Raw genomic sequence first — 17,361 nt, forward strand, 5'->3', positions numbered from 1 at the left:
AGGTTACATATGTTGACATCCTTAGGTCGCTGGTTCAACTCCGGCTCAAGGAGGAGTCTTTACAGTTGGAAATTTGCATCTGAGACTTAACGACTCGCAACTGATCATCAGCCCTTCACACCTCTAGTCAGGGTACCTCAATGACCAAAAAAGTAGGGATGCAGTCAATGTCCTGAATGTTTAGCATAGGACTCTAGAAGACAGTTGAATGTTTTCTAACCAGGATATGGACATTTTCCAAAAAGAATGCTACATCAGCAACACATGTTTTAACCCTTCGATAGCTAGTTGGAAGAAATGGAGGCACTGTAGGTTACATATGTTGACATCCTTAGGTCGCTGGTTCAACTCCGTTCAAGGAGGAGTCTTTACAGCTGGAAATTTGCACCTGAGACTTAACGACTCGCAGAACATCAGCCCTTCACACCTCTAGTCAGGGTACCTCAACGACTCAAAAGCAGCTAGGAGAGGGCGGCACTTCATTGAGCTGAAGGTTTAGCATAGAGACCTTTATACAGGTGAACGTTTTCAACCAGGATATGGACATTTTCCAAAAGTAAGGCTACACTGTTACAAGTGATATAACCCTTCTATAGCCTCAGCTGGAAGAGCTGAGAGACTGTAGGTTACATATACAGACATCCTTAGGCCGCGCTGTCCAACTCCGGCTCGAAGGAGAGAGCCTTTCTTTTACAGTTGGAAATTTGCATCTGAGACTTAACAACTTGCAACTTATCATCAGTCTTTCACACACCGAGTCAGGGTACCCCCAACGATCCAAAAACAGCTAGGAGAGGGTGCAGGGCAGTCATTGAGCTGAAGGTTTAGCATAGGGACTCTGAAGACAGTTGAACATTTTTCTAACCAGGATATGGACATTTTCCAAAAAGTATGCTACACTGTTAAACATATGATTTAACCTTCGATAGCTCAGTTGGAAGAGCGAGGATCAAAGTTACATATGTTGACATCCTTATTGGTTCAACTCGCTCAAGGAGGAGCCTTTTTATATTAACGATCACAAGATATCAACAGCAGTTCACACTGAATAGGGTGCCTCAATGACCAAAAGAAGCTAAAGAAATACTGTCCTGGAATGTTTAGCATAGGACTCTGAAGACAGTTGAATGTTTTCTAACCAGGATATGGACATTTTCCAAAGAATGTTACACTGTTAAATATGATATAATGTCCCTTCGATAGCCTTAAAGGAACATGAGGACTGGTAGGTTACATATGTTGACATCCTTAGGTCATGTTAATTCAACCCTGCCAATAGAGGCTTTTTGTTGGAAATTTTGCACCTGAGACTTAACGACTCGCAACATATCAGCCCTTCACACTGAAAGTCAGGTACCTCAACGAACGCAAAACAGCTAGAGAGAGGGGCGGGCAGTCATTGAGCTTGAAGGTTTAGCATAGGGACTCTGAAGACAGGTGAAAGTTTTCTAACCAGGATATGGGACATTTTCCATAAAGTATACACTGTTAAACATGATTTAACCCTTCGATAGCTCAGTTGAAGATGCTGGAGGACTGTAGGTTGGCATATAAGCTGACATCCTTTAGGTCGTTGGTTCAACTGCTCAAGGAGGAGTCTTTTACAGTTGAAATTTGCATCTGAGACTTAATACTGAATCATCATCAGCCCTTCACACTCTAGTCAGGTACCTCAATGACCAAAAAGAGAGATGCAGTCAATGTCCTGAATGTTTAGCATAGGGACCTCCTGAAGACAGTTGAATGTTTTCTGTCTGGGGAAAGGCGGACATTTTCCAAAGAATGCTACACCAAAAGGATAGAACTTTCGATAGCTCTTGAAGAGCGGAGGACTGTAGGTTACATATGTTGACATCCTTAGGTCGCTGGTTCAACTCGGGGTTCGAAGGAGGAGTCTTACAGTTGGAATAATTGATTAACGATCATAATATATCATCAGCCTCTTCACACTTAATAAAGGCACCAACCACCCAAAAGCAGCTAGGAGAGGGCGGGGTAACATTGAGCTGAAGGTTTAGTGTTAGGGATCAGTAGGTGAGAATGCTTAACTATGGATATGGACATTTTCCAAAAGTAAGCTGGCTAAGACTGTTAAAAGTGATATAACCCTCTATAGCCCAGTTGGAAGAGCGGAGATTGTAGGTTACATATAAGAGCATCCTTAGGGCTGCTGGTTCAACTGCCCTAGAGGAGTCTTTACACATGGTTGGAAATTTGCATCTGAGACTTGAACGACTTGCAACTTATCATCGTCTCACACCTCGAGTCAGGTACTCAACGATCCAAAAAGAAATAGAGAGGGCGGGGCAGTCATTGAGCTGGAAGGTTTATAGGGACTCTGAAGACAGTTGAACATATTCTAACCAGGATATGGACATTTTCCAAAAGTATACACTGTTAAAAGTGGATATAACCTCTCGACAGCTCAGTTGGAAGAGCGGGAGGACTGTAGGTTATATATGTTGACATCCTTAGGTCGCTGGTTCAACTCCGGCTCAAGGAGGAGTCTTTATAGCTTAATCATCACAAGATATCAACAGCAGTTCACACCTCTTGGGGCCAATGCCTCAATGACCAAAAAGTAGGCTGGGCAGTCAGTCCTGAATGTGCTATACAGAGACTCAGAAGGCAGTTGAATGTGTTCTTACCAGGATATGGGCATTTTCCAAAAGTATGCTACACTGTTAAACTGATTTAACCCTTTCAATAGCTCAGTTGGAAGAGCAGAGGACCTGTAGGTTACATAAGTGGACATCCTTAGGTCGTTGTCTTCAACACCGGTCAAAGGAGGAGTCTTTACAGTTGGAAATTTGCACCTGAGACTTAAGATCACAGTTTCATGATTTCATGGAGCCACACCTTCTAGTCAGGGCACTTAACTACACCCAAAAGCAGCTGTAGAGAGGGCGGGGCAGTCATCTCATTGTTTGAAGTGTTTAGCATAGACTCTGAAGAGCACAATGCTTTTCTAACCAGGATATGGACATTTTCCAGTATGCTGTACACTGTTAAAAACCTGATTTAACCCTTTCGATAGCTCAGTTGGGAAGAGCTGAGGACTGTAGCGAGCCACGCTGACATCCTATGTCGCCTGCTGCTCAACTCTAGCTTGAAGGAGTAGTCTTTTATAGGCTAAACGATCACAAGATATCAACAGCAGTTCACACCTCTAAATAGGGTACCTCAATACCAAAAAGTAGCTGTGCAATAATGTCCTGAATGTTTAGCATAGGACTCTCTGGAAGACAGCTGAATGTTTTCAACCAGGATATGACATTTTCCAGAGAATGCTACACTGTTAAACCTAATTTAACCCTTGATAGCTCAGTTGGAAGAGCGGAGGACTGTAGGTTACATATGTTGATATCCTTAGGTCGCTGTCTAACTCTGCTCAAGGAGTGAGCCTTTGTGCTGGAACAGGTACTGAGACTTAAGACAGGCAATACATCTCGCTTCTTCACACCTCTGGTCGATACTCTCAATGACCCAAAAGCAGTGCCAGAGAGGGCGGGGCAGTCATTGAGCTGAAGGTTTATATAGGGACTTCTGAAGACAGTTGAATGCTTTCTTAACCAGGATATGGATAATGCAAAGAAGGTTACACACTGTTACAACATGATGATAATCCCTTCGAGTAGTCTGCTTGGAAGATGGAGGACTGTAGGTTGTATATGCTGGACATCCTTTAGGTCGCTGGTTCAACTCCGGGCCTCGAAGGAGGAGCCTTACAGCTGGAAATTCTGTGACTGAGACTATAATGACTCGCAACTTATCATCAGCCCTTCACACCCTAGTCAGGGTACTCAACGACCAAAAGTAGCTAGAGAGGGCGGCACATTGAGCTGAAGGTTTAGTATAGGGACTCTGAACACAGTTGGAACATTTTCAATTCAGATATGACATTTTTTCCAAAAAAAGAATGCTACACTGTTGGAACCTTATTTAACCTTTCGAGAGCTCACAAAGAGCTGAGGACTGTAGGCTGCACATGACATCCTCATGTCGCCTGCTCAACTCTAGCCTCAAGGAGGAGTCTTTTATAGGCTTAACGACTTCAAGATATCAACAGCAGTTCCCACACCCCTCTCTAGTCAGGGTACCTCAATGACCAAAAAGGGGGAATACAGTCAATGTCCTGAATGTTTAGCATAAAGACTTGAAGACAGGTGAAATTTTCAACCAGGATATGACATTTTCCAAAAGTATGCTTCTACTGTTAAACCTGATTTAACCCTTCGATAGCTCAGTTGGAAGAGCTGAGACTGTGGTTACATACACACACTCTAAGTCGCTGGTTCACCCCGGCTCAAGGAGAGTTTCTTACAGCTGGAAATAAATTGAGATTAACACTCGCAACTTATCATCAGCTCACACTCTAGTCAGGGTACCCCAATCACCCAAAAGCAGCTAGAGAAAGGCAGTCACATGAACAGCGGTTTAGGCATAGGGACTTCAACACAGTTGAACATTTTCACCAGGATATGGCTTTTCCAAAAGAATGCTACACTGTTAAACCCTGCAGTTAACTTTCTTCATAGCCTGCCAGTTGGAAGAGCGGAGGACTGTAGGTTGCATACGCTGACATTCTCATGTCAGCTGCTCAACTCTAGCTTGAAGGAGTAGTCTTTTATAGGCTTAACGATCACAAGATATCAACAGCAGTTCACACTCTAGTCAGGTACCTCAATGTGACCAAAAAGTAGGCTGTGCAGTCAATGTCCTGAATGTTTAGCATAGACTTGGAAGACAGTTCAATATTTCTAACCAGGATATGGACATTTTCCAAAAGAATGCTACACTGTTAACCTGATTTAACCTTTCGATAGCTCAGTTAAAGAGCGAGGATCAGGTTTATGAGTGTTCACATCCTAGGGCTGCCGCTGGTTCAACTCTGGCTCAAAGGAGGAGTCTTTACAGCTGGAAATTTGCACCTGAGACTTAACGACTCGCAATATATCATGAGTCCTCACACCTCTAGTCAGGGTACCCCAACGACCCAAAAGCAGCTAGAGAGGGCGGGGCAGTCATTGAGCTGAAGGTTTAGCATAGGACTTGAAGACAGTTGGAACATTTTCAGACCAGGATATGGACATTTTCCAAAAGTATGCTACACTGTTAAAAGTGATATAACTCCTTCGAGCAGTTTAGTTGGAAGAGTAGAGGATTCTGTAGGCTATGTTGACATCCATAGGTCGCTGGTTCACCGGCTCGAACGAGTGAGGACTCGTTTATAGGCTAACGATCACATATCAACAGCAAACACACTCTAGTCAGTAGTAACTCAATGACCAAAAGTAGGCTGTGCAGTCAATGTCCTGAATGTTTAGGCATAGGACTTGGAAGACAGCTGGAATGCTTTCTAACCAGGATAGTGGACATTTTCAAAAATAGAAAAGCAATACACTGTTAAACATGATATAACCCTTCGATAGTCAGTTGGAAGAGCGGAGGACTGTAGGTTACATATGCTGACATCCTTAGGTCGCTGGTTCAACTCCGGCTCAAGAGTGAGTCTTTACAGTTGGAAATTTGCACCTGAGACTTAACACTTAACATATCAAAGGAGCCCTTCACACTTAAAGGTCAGGTACCTCAACTGCACTCCAAAAGCAGCTAGAGAGGGCGGGGGCAGTCATTGGAGCTGAAGGTTTAGCATAGGGACTCTGAAGACAGGTGAACGTTTAACCAGGATATGGATTATCTTCAAAGTATGCTACATCGTTAAAAGTGAAATAACCCTTCGATAGCCTGAAGCAAGAGCGAGGACTGTAAGTTACATATATGGACATCCTTAGGTCGCTGGTTCAACTCTAGCTCGAAGGAGGAGTCTTTATAGGCTTAACGATCACAAGATAGCAACAGCAGTTCGCACCTCTTGTCAGGGTACCTCAAATGACCAAAGTAGGCTGGGCAGTCAATGTCCTGAATGTTTAGCCTAGAGACTCAGAAGACAGTTGGAATGTTTCTAACCAGGATATGGACATTTTCCCAAAAGTATGCTACACTGTTAAACCTGATTTAATTCTTCGATGAAGCTCAGTTGGAAGAGCGGGAGGACTGTAGGTTACATATGTTGACATCCTTAGGTCGCTGGTTCAACTGCGGTTCGAAGGAGGAGTCTTTTATAGCTAAACAATCACAAGATATCAACAGCAGTTCACCTCTAGTCAGGGTACCCTTAATAGACTAAAAAGTAGGCTGTGGAAACAATGTCCTGAATGCTGAGGCAAAGGGACCCAAATATATTGTGCTGGAACATCTTTCTAACAGGATATGGACATTTTCCAAAGTATGCTACACTGTTAAAGTATATAACCCTTCGATAGCTCAGCTGGAAGAGCGGAGGACTGTAGGTTTCATATGTTGACATCCTTAGGGTCGCTGGTTCAACCCGGTTCGAAGGAGAAGTCTTTAGGGCTAACCATCACAAGATATCAACAGCAGTTCACACCTTCTAGTCAAAGTACCCACCCAAAAGCAGCTAGAGGGCGGCAGTCATTGAGCTGAAGGTTTAGCATAGGGACTCTGAAGACAGTTGAACATTTTCTAACCACAGGATACATGGACATTTTCCAAAAGAATGCTACACTGTTAAACTGATTATGAATCCCGATAGTCTGTGTTGGAAGAGCTGAGGACTGTAGGTTTCATATGCTGACATCCTTAGGTCGCTGGTTCAACTCCGCTCAAGGAGGAGCCGTTATAGGTTTAAAGATCATGATAAGATATCAACAGCAAGCCCACACCTCTAGTCAGGGTACCTCAATGACCAAAAAAGTAGGCTATAGTAACAATGTCCTGAATGTTTAGCATAGGGACTAGAAGGCAGTTGAACGTTTTACCAGGATATGGGCATTTTCCAAAAGTATGCCACACTGTTAAACCTAATTTCTAACCCTTCTGGTAGCTCAGTTGGAAGAGCTTAGGAGAACTGTAGGCAGCATATGCTGATATCCTTAGGTCGCTGGTTCAACTCCGGCTCAAGAGGACTCTTTTGCTGGAAATTTGCACTGAGACTTAACGATTTATAACATATCATCAGTCCTTTCACACTTATCAGGTACCAACGACTCCAAAAGAAGTAGAGGGCGGGCAGTCATTGAGCTGAAGGTTTAGGCATAGGGACTTTGAAGACATTTGAACCATTTCTAACCACAGGATATGGACATTTTCCAAAGAATGCTACATTGTTAAACATGATATAACCCTTCATAGCCTGTTGGAAGAGCTTGAGGACTGTGGTGTTACATATGTTGACATCCTTAGGCCTGGTTCAACTCCGCCCAAGGAGAAGTCTTTAAAGGCTGGGAATGATCACAAGATATCAATACAGTTCACACCTCTAGTCAGGTACCAAACGTACCAAAAGCAGCTAGAGAGGGCGGCAGTCATTGAGCTGAAGGTTTAGCATAGGGACTCTGAAGACAGTTGAACATTTAACCAAGATATGGACATTTTCCAAAAGAATGCTACACTGTTAAACTGATTTGGGTCCTTCGATAGCTCAGTTGGAAGAGCGGAGGACTGTAGGTTACATATGTTGACATCCTTAGGTCACAAGTTCAACCCTTTCGCTCAAGAGAGAGCTTTTACAGTTGGAAATTCTTACCCTGAGACTTAACGATTTGCAACATATCATCAGCCCTTCACACCTCGAGTCAGGGTAAAATTTCAACGACCCAAAAGCAGCTAGAGAGTGGCGGGCATGTCATTGGACTCTGAAGGTTTGTGCATAGGGACTCTTGGAACACATTTTGAACATTTTTCTAACCAGATATGGACATTTTCCAAAAGTATGCTACACTGTTAAAAGTGATATAACCTCGATAGCCCAGTTAAAGAGCTGAGGACTGTAGGTTACATATGTTGATATCCTTAGGTCGCTGGTTCAACTCCGGCCGGCGATGAGCCCTTTTTGTTGGAAATTTGCACCTGAGACTTAACGACTAGCAACATATCATCAGCCTTCACACCTCAGTCAGGATACCTCAACGACTCCAAAAGCAGCTAGAGAGGGAAGGGGCACAATACGCTGGAAGGTTTATATAGGGACTCTGAAGACAGTTGAACGTTTTCTAACCAGGATATGGACATTTTCCAAAAGTATGCTACACTGTTAAACCTGATTTAACCCTTTCGATAGCCTGAAGTTGGAAGAGCGGAGACTGTAGGCTACATATGTTGACATCCTTAGGTCGCTGGTTCAACTGCGGTTCGAAGGAGGAGTCTTTATAGAAGTAAACAATCAAGATATCAACAGCAGTTCACACCTCTAGTCAGGTACTCCAACGACCCAAAAAGCAGCAGCTAGAGAGGGCGTGGCAGTCATTGAGCTGAAGGTTTAGTACAGACCTGGAAGACAGCTTGAATGTTTTCTAAACAGGATATGGACATTTTCCAAAAGAATGCTACACTGTTAAAAGTGATATAACCCTTCGATAGCTCAGTTGGAAGAGCGGAGGACTGTAGGTTACATATGCTATAATCTTTAGGTCACACCAACTCCGGCTCAAGGAGTCTTTAAAGGCTAAACGATCACAAGATATCAACAGTAAAGCTCACACTCTAGTCAGTACCAATGACACAAAAAGTAGGCTGGGCAGTCAATGTCCTGAATGTTTATACCAGAGACCTGTAGGCAGTTCAACGTGTTCCATCCAGGATATGGGCATTTTCCAGAAGTATGCTACACTGTTAAACCTAATTTAACCCTTCGATAGCTTAGAAGCAAAGAGCGGAGGACTGCAGGTTGGCATATGTTGATATCCTTAGGTTGCTGGTTCAACTCCGGTGCTCCGAAGGAGGAGTCTTTACAGCTGGAAATTTGCACTAGAGATTCAACGATCAGCAACATATCATCAGCCCCCACACCTTTGAACAGGATACCTAACTGGCCCAAAAGCAGCTAGGAGGAGGTAGTGGGCAGTCATTGAGCTGAAGGTTTAGCATAGGGACTTGAAGAAGGAACGCTTAACCAGGAGATATGGACATTTTCCAAAGTATACACTGTTAAACCTGATTTAACCCTTCGATAGCCTGAAGTTGAGCGTGAGCTGAGGACTGTAGGTTACATATGTTGACATTCCCAGGGTCGCTGGTTCAACCGCGCTGAAGGAGGAGTCTTTATAGGCTAAACAATCACAAGATATCAACAGCAGTCTACACTCTAGTCAGGGCACCTCAATGACCAAAAAGTAGGCTGTGCAGTCAATGTCCTTGAACAAGTTTGAACAGACTAGAAGGCAGTTCAACCTGTTCTAACCAGATATGGGCATTTTCCAAAAGCATACACTGTTAAACCTGATTTAACCTTCTGATAGCTCAGTTAAAGAGCGGAGACCGGTAGTTACAGCAGGCTGACATCCTTAGGTCGCTGGTTCAACTCCTCGTCAGAGGAGTCTTTACAGTTGGAAATTTGAGACTTAACGCATCGCAACATATCATCAGCCCTTCACACCTCTAGTCAGGTACCCCAACGCACTCCAAAGCAGCTAGAGAGGCGGGGCAGTCATTGAGCTGGAAGGCTTAGAGTAGGGACTCTGAAGACAGTTGGAACATTTTCAACCAGGATATGGACATTTTCCAAAAGTATACACTATTAACATGATTTAACCCTTCAGTTAGCCTGGGTTGGAAGAGCTTGAGGACCTAGGCATATGTTGACAATCCTAGGTCGCTGGTTCAACTCCGCCGATGAGGAGTCTTTTACAGTTGGAATTGCATCTGAGACTTAACGATCGCAAATTATCATCAGCCCTTCACACCTCTAGTCAGGGTACCTCAACGACTCCAAAGCAGCTAGAGGGATGGGCAGAAGCATTGACCTGAAGGTTTAGCAGGGACCTGAACACAGTTGAACATTTTCTAACCAGGATATGGACATTTTCCAAAAGTGCTACACTGTTAAAAGTGAGATAAACCCTTCTAGGCTCAGTTAAAGAGCGAGACTGTAGGTTACATATGTTGACATCTCTAGGTCGCTGGCATCAACCCATACTAAGAGGAGTCGTTTATAGGCTTAACGATTTGATATCAACAGCAGTTCACACCTCTAGTCAAAATCTACAATAGACCAAAAAAAAAAAAAAAAAAAAAAGCAGGCTGGCAGTCAATGTCCTGAATGTATAGCATAGAGACTAGAAGGCAGTTGAATGTGTTCTTACCAGGATATGGGCATTTTCCAAAAGTATACAGAAGCACTGTTAAACATGATATGTCCTTTCATAGCTCAGTTGGAAGAGCTGGAGACTGTAGTGTTTATATGTTGACATCCTAGGTCACGGTCTGACCCGGCTCAAGGAGGAGTCTTTAAAGGCTAAAACGGGATTAGGTGATATCAACAGCACACCTCTAAACAGTGCCTCTGACCTAATCTAAAAGCAGCGAGAGAGGGCGGGGCAGTCATTGAGCTGAATGTTTGCATAGGACTCGGGAACACAGTTGAACATTTTCTAACCAGGATATGGAAATTTTCAAAAAGTATGCTAACTAAAAGGGATGTTAACCCTTCATAGCTCAGCTGGAAGAGCGGAGGACTGTAGGTTTCATACGCTGACATCCTTAGGTCGCTGGTCTCAAACTGCCTCGAAGGAGGAGTCTTTACAGTTGGAAATTTGCACCTGAGACTTAACATTCTCATGAATATATCATCAGCCCTTCACACTGAGTCAGGTACCCCAACGACCCAAAAGCAGTTATAGAGGCGGGGCAGTCATTGACCTGAAGGTTACATTTGGGACTCTGGAAGACATAGTTGAAAATTTTTCAACCAGGATATGGACATTTTCCAAAAGAATGCTACACTGTTAAATGATGATATAACACTCGATAGCTCAGTTGGAAGACGCGACTGCAGGTTACATACGCTGACATCCTTAGGTCGCTGGTTCAACTCCGGCTCAAGGAGGAGTCTTTAGTGCTTAACGAACACAAGATATCAACAGCGGTTCACACTCTAGTCAGGTTACCTCAATGACCAAAAAGTAGGCTGTGCAGTCAATGTCCTGGAATGTTTAGCATAGGGACTTGAAGACAGTTCAACATTTTCTAACCAGGTGATATGGACATTTTCCAAAAGAATGCTACACTGGCTAAACCTGATTTAACCTTTGATAGCTCAGTTGGAAGAGCGGAGACTGTAGGTTACATATGTTGACATCCATAGGTCGCTGTCAACTCCGGCCCGGAAGAGGAGTTCTTGCTGGAAATTTGCACCTGAGACTTAACGATCGCAACATATCATCAGCCCTTCACACTCTAGTCAGGGTACCAACTAATTCAAAAGCAAGCTAGAGGGTGGGGCAGCTGGCTGAGCTGAAGAAGCAAAGTATAGGACTCTGGAAGACAGTTGAACATTTTCTAACCAGGATATGGACATTTTCCAAAAGTAAGCTACATCATAGTGCGATATAAACTTTCAGATGAGCCAGTTGGAAGAGCTGGGAGGACTGTATATATATGTTGACATCCATAGAGTTGTTGTCTAACTGTTTCGCCAAGGAGGAGTCGTTATAGGCTTAACCATCACAAGATATCAACAGTTCCACCCTAACAGCACCTCAATGACTCAAAAAGTAGGCTGTGCAGTCAATGTCCTGAATGTTTAGGCATAGAGACTCAGAAGGCACAATTAAATGAATAGATATGGGCATTTTCCAAAAGTGCTGCCACACTGTTAAACCTGATTTAACCCTTCGATAGCTCAGTTGGACGAGAGGAGGACTGTTGAAGGTGAGCACACATGATCCTCAGGTCGCTGGTTCAACTCCTGCCTCAAGGAGGAGTCTTTGCCAGTTGAAATTTGCACCGAGACTTTAACGACTCCGCCGCAACATATCAGCCCTTCACACTTGGGGTCAGGCACCTCAACGACCCAAAAGCAGCTAGGAGAGGCGGGACAGTCACTGGACCTTTGAATGTTTAGCATAGGGACTCTGAAGACAGTTGTACATTTTCTAACCAGGATATGGACATTTTCCAAAAGTATGCTACACTGTTAAACTTGATTTAACCCTTCGATAGCGGTACCCGGGGAGCAAGAGACTGTCTACTCGAGTCCAATCACGTCTCCGTATTTCCATCTTTTGACGGCCAATCCGTAAGCTCTATCTCCATCTTTCATCGAATCACGTCGCACCGTCTCCAACTTTCGGAAAGCCAATCAGTGGGTCCGTTCTCCATCTTTCAAGTGACGTCACTTCAAAGTGACAGCCAATGACCATGGCCCGTCTTCAACTTTTGGCGCAGCCACAGGAACCCTCCCCCCTCCGGATTTCTACTGTAAATGTGACCTTTTCAACTCCGTCACTTTGAGGATTTCTACCGGAAAGGTAAGATGTCGCCAATGTCATCTCACTTAGTCCGACTGCTAGCTAGTAAGCTAATTTATTACACCGAGATTCGGCTATGACACCGGGTTTAACATTCGCGTTTGTAAAATCACCGTTCATTCATTCGTTGTTGTTGTTACTTTGCCTTTTCCTTTCCATATACCGGTCATCTTTTTGAACTAAAAAAATCTGCGCTCTTCATACCGCTGTACATTATTATATGTTTATGTGCGCCAAACTTGGCGCTTTTCATACCGCTGTACGTTATTATATGTGTATGTGCGCCAAACTTGGCGCTTTTCATACCGCTCTACGTTATTATATGTTTATGTGCGCCAAACTTGGCGCTTTTCATACCGCTGTACGTTATTATATGTTTATGACCGCCAAGCCAAACTTGCCGCTTTTCATACCGCTGTACGTTATTCTAATCTTTATGAGCACTAATTTGAGCTTTTCCTCATAAGGCTGTACATTATTATAAATTTTTAATAGAAAGAGGGAATATGGTTTTGCCTATTGGATTTGAAATAATCCTAATGTTACTGTAGTACCCTCATTCAATTTACAGTAGAGTATAACATCATTATGATGTAACACAAGGTTTAACTTTTGCATGTCTATCAAGTAATAATAAAGTTGTATAAACGTGTATGTAACCAAACTGTAATACAAGCAGTTATGGAATTCTACTATATTATACAATGAGCTGAAATGTGTTAGAATTTGCTGATAAGTACGCTGATTCTTGTTGTTTTTTTTTCCTCACATGTATATGCTTGTATAAACTGAATTGTGTCTATTATTGTCAGATGGCTTCCAAAGACAAAAAACACAGAGCTATGGGTGATGAGGAGTGGATGTCCCGTCTGTGTAAGTTTGCTGCTGTAGGGGTCTGGCCCGCTAAGGCAGGAAACCGGCCGGCACCACGCCTGAAAAAGTGGCATGATCTGTTTCTGAAGGTAGACTTGGAGAAAGTGATGTGTACAATCACTGCACTTAAAGCAAAGTAATAATATTACAATTCACTATCAATATTACAGATTGAGAAATGCCCAATGCAGCTCAGGGGTCAAAGGTCTCTGTTTGGAGGGACACAGACATGTAACTGTGGTTTCCATAACAAGAAGGTATCAGAGGTCTTACATAATATTACAATGTCTTGGTGTTGTATTACATATTATTGAATTTCATTTTCATTTATTGGAACCTGTAGCCATCAGTCTCTGTGTCATCTTCGGTGACACCACAACCAGGACCCTCATCTGCATCCCCCTCCATAACACCTGGACAACCACCACGCAAGCCCACTTTGACTTTGGCATCAGTAAGTATTGAGGATATACTGAAGCTAATATTTATATTTTGCATACATTTACATTTTAAACGGCTACACATAAGGTTACTTTTTCTTCTCGTCAGTTAACAAAACCACGGTTCGGTGGATCGCATGGTGCCCATTTACAGCCAAACTTGTCTTTGGCTGGGAAGCATGGAATCAAGGTAATATAAGGACAACATCTTAGTAAACATAGTGGCATTTTCATTTGTTACAGATATGATGAAATGGTCTAGTCTTATAATATCTGTGTTGTTATACCTAATTATGACACAATACTTTATTTATTTTCATGTAAACTGTCCTCTTCTTCACTAAGACCACAACTGGCACTTCTGAGTCCTCTGCTGTCTCGGGCATTGTGCCAAGTGCCTCTGCACGGAGGTGCAGAGGCACTTGTGTCTGCATCCTGTGTCTGCAACCACCTCCACTTCTTGTGTCACATCGGCTGCTGCTGGAGCTGTGAGAAACTCCTCATTTAAGTTGTTTTCTTCACACCCATATTTTATTAAACTTGAAACAAGCCTCCTTCATGAGTAGCTTATAATCATGTCTATATATTTGCCTTTTTGTGATTTATAAATTAGAGAGTGTCAACTGCCACCTCCTTGGATACCTCCTCTGCTCCTCCTGCCCCTGTGGACTCTGCCTCTGGTGAATGTGTCTCCTCTGCTGCAACATCTGTGGCTGGTCCCTCAGCACATCCTGCCCCTGACTCTGAGCCACTGGCCGGAAATCTGGTGGCTGCTGCTGCTGCTGGTTCAGAGCCTGGCTGGCTGCCTGCAAAGCTGATGAAAACTTTACCAGCTCAGGACCAGAAATGGATTTCAGCAGCTCTGTGGAAGAACCATCGTTTGCGCTCTGACCTGAAGCTGTGGTATAATCCACCATTACCAGCGCTCATTTATCATCAGGCCCCCACTCCAGAGCGCTTTTTTACCCACCGGCTTCTCCTGTGGATGCCCTACCACCTGTGGAAGGTGAGGCTCGCCTGTCCTCTTTGTGGCAAACAGCTCACAGGCTATGGAGCCCACAAGAGAGCCTGCAAGGTTCTGGATGTGGACACGTTTTACCTTTTAATAACTGAGACCCTGTGGTGCAGTGAAATATAACATTAATGCTTTGTTCAATAAAAGAAACCTCATGTAATTATACTAGCATCACACATATACAACATATTTAATAACTCACTGTCCTTTATTTGGGATCACAGATCACCAAGAAGCTGTCAGGCCTGGCAAAGGGGACTGCCTTGTGGCTTACATCTGTGAGCAATGAGGTGGGCCAAATCCTCATCAGTGTCCTGACTGCTCAGGAGCGTCCAGCTCTGGACATCATGGCAGCTGATCTCATCCGGAGATACAGCAATGCTGGTGTGGCCCCTCCTCGGCTACTGTATGTCGACACTGAATGTTGTCAGGAGGGCAGGGTACAGACCAAATTGAAACAACGATTTGGAGGGTGGCCAGACCTCATTGTGAGGTTAGACATTTACCACTTCATGAGGCGACTGACATCTGGCTGTACAAAGGATTCTCATCCTCTCTACCCCACCTTCATGGCCAAATTGTCCAGCTGCATTTTTGAGTGGGACAGCAGAGATGTTGCCTTGCTGCGGCGAGCCAAGAGTGCACAGCTGGTACGGGAAGGTGTACCTAGCATAACGGACAAAATGGTAGAACTACAGATAACCAAGGCCGAACTGGCCCTGCACTGCAGCAGGCAGACAAGGGGAGAGCAGCAGACAATCATCTTGATTGAATGCCTGCTCAATGAGCTGATAGGGATAAAGGGGAGAGACTCGCTTGGTGTCCCTCTGTTGGACCAGGAGAGGATGCAGCACATCTGGCATGTCCAGACGAGGCATGTAAAGTGCATTCAGGATGAACCGGGTGTGCTTCTCTATACCCAGACGGGCACCACCACCAAAGAGGGCATTGTTCTGCCAAATTACAGGTGTGCTCGAGGGTCCACATCACTTGAGTCCTTCCACCTACACCTGAACAGGTTCATTCCAGGTCTGTATGGATCCCTATACATTGATGAGATTAAATATATAGGGTTCAACGTTTTATTACTATTATTATTATTATTAATACTATTATCCTGTACAGTACTAACACTGACAAAATTATCCCTTAACATTATTTCTCACATTGTCTCTCTCTTAAGGAACGAGTGCCAACAGCCTTAATTTCCAGCTGTACCTCCTAGAAGGGCTTCATCGGTGGAACCAGGACCGTCAAGCTGCATCCCTGGCAGTCAAGCCTCCTGGCCTGCTCAGTTACTCAGGGGACCTTGTTCACTGTGTCAACACCTACAGTGTCAAGGTGCTTGGAAGGAAATTTCTGCCCTCTTTTCAGCCACCTGCTGTTTACACTGGTAAGTTTAACCTTTCCACCATGATGAGGTGATATTTCATATCCATCATATATAATAACCTCTTTGATTAAATTTCTGAAAGCTAATTTTCGTCTTCCTATTCTTTTGTCTGTCCCAGGGGAGCTAATAGGTATCGATTACCTGTACCGTCAGACCAGAAGGCCCCTGCAGGATGTACATCCTGACTCAGAGGAGACCGACCAGATGCTGGAGGATGTTTGCACTGAGGAAGAGCTGGATGAGGGCTTTGGGGATGCTGGTTTGGATCACAGCTTGGACCTCACCATTGAGCTGCTGGAAATCCTCAGGTCCATCACCTACCAGCTTTTCAACTCCCTCTTCTCTCCACGCTACTGCTGCTCCTCCTAGGCCTGGATGTAGCTCCAGTGCAGCAGCATCTGAGCATCATCTGGTAATATTCTCATCACATTTCTTTTATCATACAATGTCAGTGGATAATTGTTGCTGTGATATGATTCCACTTACAGTAAAAATGTAGCAGTGCTATCAAGAAACCGACAAAAATAAGATTGCAATAAATACAAATCTGGACAATGAACAAATTAATAAAAGCATAATACACTCTACTTAAATGCCGTTTTATTTCTAGATTGAGTATGAGGACACAGAAATGCCCCCTGGCCCATCAGCCCCTCCTGCTAGTTCTCTACTCCCAAGTTCCACCAGCCTTTCAGCAGCTGTTTCTGCTGCTGCAACTGTTTCTCCTGGTCCATCCGCATCCCCACCAGTCACTCCTGCTGTAGCGCGGCGGGTGAGTGTTTCTTTGGTACAAGTTATCACACAACCTGTTATACTTGTGGTATGCTTCGGGTTTTTACTTCTATTTGATTTCTTTTTGTTTCCCAGGCTTTGGATTTTCCGACCAGGGTGTTGTCTGGCCCATCAGCCGTCACCACCAGCTCAGCCTCCATGCTTCCTCTCCCCACCACCCTCTCGACCACTGTCCCTACAGCCACAGCTTCCTCTGGATCACAGACCACCACCCCAGCAGCACCTGGGCAACATCTGGTGAGTCTTTTTGCGAAGAATTACACTGGGACAGTTATGTTACTTTTCTGTATTTGCTACTGTGTATTTTTTTTTGTTTGTTAATTTTGATGTACTCTTATATTTACCAGGCAGTGGATGAGCGTGGTGTTCCAGGAATGGACGGCGTGGACTGCCTGGCTGAGTACTTGGTGGGGCTGAGAAATGAAACTGGCCTCACCCTTAACAACCTGCAGGCCAGTACAATTATAGCCCTGTGGCAGAACCTCCTGCCATATGATCGCCAGCGGGTGGAATATGCTG

The 17,361-nt window shown here is 44.1% G+C and overlaps 1 long non-coding RNA gene across 1 annotated transcript; it reads left to right on the forward strand.

The window, feature by feature from the left end:
* Positions 1 to 16,331: 16,331 nt before the first annotated feature.
* LOC118112646 lies at positions 16,332 to 17,052 on the forward strand. The gene is made up of 3 exons (XR_007032810.1): positions 16,332 to 16,462; positions 16,661 to 16,822; positions 16,918 to 17,052. It is a non-coding gene; the product is annotated as an uncharacterized LOC118112646 (long non-coding RNA).
* The last annotated feature ends 309 nt before the right edge of the window (positions 17,053 to 17,361 follow it).

This window comes from Hippoglossus stenolepis, chromosome 7, assembly GCF_022539355.2.
Source record: "Hippoglossus stenolepis isolate QCI-W04-F060 chromosome 7, HSTE1.2, whole genome shotgun sequence".
Classification (NCBI taxonomy): Eukaryota; Metazoa; Chordata; class Actinopteri; order Pleuronectiformes; family Pleuronectidae; genus Hippoglossus; species Hippoglossus stenolepis.